This window comes from Lontra canadensis, unplaced genomic scaffold, assembly GCF_010015895.1.
Source record: "Lontra canadensis isolate GAN:19392208 unplaced genomic scaffold, GSC_riverotter_1.0 scaffold7, whole genome shotgun sequence".
In the NCBI taxonomy this organism is placed as follows: Eukaryota; Metazoa; Chordata; class Mammalia; order Carnivora; family Mustelidae; genus Lontra; species Lontra canadensis.
The window spans coordinates 16,195,064-16,198,114 of record NW_022631001.1 but is presented as its reverse complement, the minus strand read 5'-3'; positions in this window follow the sequence as shown (position 1 = coordinate 16,198,114).

The following is a 3,051-nucleotide window of genomic DNA, read 5'->3' as shown; positions in this document are numbered from 1 at the left end:
ACATTCATGTGCTCTCTGGGGAATGGTTCCTTTGATCTGTAGGATGATCAAGCAAAGAAGGATGGGTGAGAAATCAATCAGGCAAAGTAGGCTGTCTTGTGAAAGACCTTGAATACCACAGAAGGGGGAAACGTTGAGATTGGGTGAAGGAAGGGCAGAAGGCAGAGAGCCTGCAGCTTGGAAGAGTGATTAAGGGACTGTGCAGAATTTCAGATGGAGGTGATGAAGGATGGGATCAGGGTGGCGGTGCTCAGGACAGAGAGGAGAGGGCTAGAGGTGTGAACAGTATTTAGACACATTCCTTTGGGATCTCAGACTCAAATTGGACTCAGCCTAGAGGCTGTCACCTGGGTCAGATTTATTACACCGGATGGCTAATAAAACTGTATTGATTTCATTTTGTTTTGCAACAAGAAATCCCTCTGCTGGGAGAAATGTCAAACCTGATATGTCTGAGAGGAATGAACAATAGGACTGCAGGCTGGTTTAGCTGAAAACTGCGATCTCAGGACCAGGGCTGCCTGCACTATTTGATAGGCTGAAAGAGCCTTGACACTGACCTGGGCTAGAGATTGGGGAGGATAGTGGGGAGAAAACAAAAGGTGAAAGCAAGAACCTTATAAAAGAAAACCCAGGAATTAGCATGGACACATATCAAATAATCAATCAATTCACTCATGAAACCTGTATAAAAATTTACTCTGTACTCAGCAGAGTGTTGGCCTCTGAGACAAAAATCCCCTGTTCCCCAAGGACCTGGTCTAGGACCAGAGCCCAAAACACTTGCAGATGAGTTGGCTTGGCATGGTAGAATCTTGTCTTAACAAAACAATGGAGTTTGAGATATTTGTCCTAGTAACTCCTTTGTACTCACCCACCCCGGGGGCTTCCTTGTGCTGGTGGGTTGTGTACTATTCTTATTCTCAGCTGATTGCCAGCTTATCTCCATTAAAGCAGTAAGTGATGATCAGAGCATTTCTAACAGTAGCTTAAGGCATGATCCATCCTGAGCTTTTTTTTTCAATGTGTGTGAGCAATAGCCTGGTTCCAGCTGGTCCCAGCATGACTGCTCACTAGCTTTGTGACTTTGGAAAAATCATTTAGCCTTTCTGAGCCTCATTTTACTCACCTGAAAGTATGAGGCATCATAATTCCTGCTCTGCCCTCCTCACAGGATAGTTGGAAGGCTCAAAAGATGTGAATGTGCTTTGAAAATCGTTGGGTGTAACACAAAAGCCAAGAGTCTCCAATTACTCCCTGTGCTCTCAGTTGATCAGAGACAAAACTCTGGATTGTTATTGCAGAGTGCTAATGATTTACAAGCCCCCCTTCTTTACCCCAACCCTCAAGGGAGTGAACATGCCACACTTTAGTCCACCTGCTCCCGTTTAAAGAGGGCAGGCTCTGAGCTTAGTGGATTTGGACTAATTTTTCCCAAAAAGATATCTGTGAGAAGGGGAAGTTGAGTAAGATTTAAAAAGGAATTCCTGAAGATTTGTATGCGGGTGACAGGGTAAGAGCAATTAGACTTGGACTACAGAAGAAGAGATAGGTCAAACATTGGGAAGAACAATGTGGTTTTATGGATTGGGAGACACTGGGCTGTGCGATTTTGAAACTTTCTAAGACCTGAGTGTTGTCCCTTCTGACCAAGTATGCAACTTTTTTTTTTTAGAAGATTTTATTTATTTATTTGACAGACAGAGATCACAAGTAGGCAGAGAGGCAGGCAGAGAGAGAGAGAGAGGAAGGGAAGCAGGCTCCCTGCTGAGCGGTGAGCCGGATGCGGGGCTCCATCCTAGGACCCTAGAATCATGACCTGAGCCGAAGGCAGAGGCTTTACCCACTGAGCCACCCAGGTGCCCCCAACTATGCAACTTTGGGCAAGTTACCAATGTCACTCAGTTACCATTTACTAAGTTATCAAAGTTTCTGGGACTCAGTTACTTCCTAAGGGTTGTATTGAGGTAATATAGTATGTGTGCCAAAGTGTGAGCTGATTAAATTTCCCTTTCTGGAACTTGTTCTGATATGAAAGATGGAGGTGGCTCTTTCTATATAATTTGTGGGGCAGGAAAATAAATTCAGTAACTAGAATTCTAGTATTCTGCAAAGCCCCTTTGGAGAATTCACATTGCAGATAGCATGAAAACTTGATGAAAATTTAGTAATTCCGAACTGATTGTAGCTGTTCAACAGCTGAAATGCTACAATTTGTGCTTCATTGGAGGAGATGAAAAAAAAAACATATTTAGCAGGCTGCATGTAACCCTCTTGAGTTTTTCTGCACAAAACATTTTGCAAAAAAACCTTATTTTATTTTTATTATTTTTTCACTTAATTAGCCAGGACAAAGAGAACTAGTAAGGAGTTAGGGAAGCTTAAATATGAGAAATCTGATCTTGAGAAATCCACTTGCCACTGGTAAGTGTATCTTTATAGAAGGAAAATGAAGGTTTCAACTGATTATTCATGTCAGAGAGAAGCTCCTGTGCGGTTTCTCATTAGGAGTGTTTGTGCTGAGAGCTTCCCAGGTCACAGTCATTGGGCATCATAATAGAGTACATGATTGTGAATGATGGTGACAAAGTGGGTGATGGTGGTCTTGGCAGCTGGTCCTCTCTGGAAACATGCCATATGCTAGGTAGGCCCTGTGCCAAGTGCTTCCCATAAATTATCTTATGGAATTCTCATCACTACCTGATGCTTTATTATCTTCACTTCACAGATGCAGAAACGGAAGGTGAGTGAGGATGAATTCCCTGCTCCACATTGCATCTCTAGGGAATGAGCAAAGCCAGGCAGTCTCCACCCAAAACCAGCAACTAAACACGCTGTTTCTTAATTTGAATAATTTCTAGCTTCTGCTGTAATCATTACCATAAGTTATGTGAATTAAATAGAAGCCATGTATGGAGATTTCCTTCATTTTAATGCTGCCAGATGGCTGAATTTTAAACCTCCTTGAAGAAAATCTCAGAACTTTGAAGTCAAGGCATCTTATTGTTCATGACATACCTTACTGATCATTTTTGGAACAATCTCACGAGG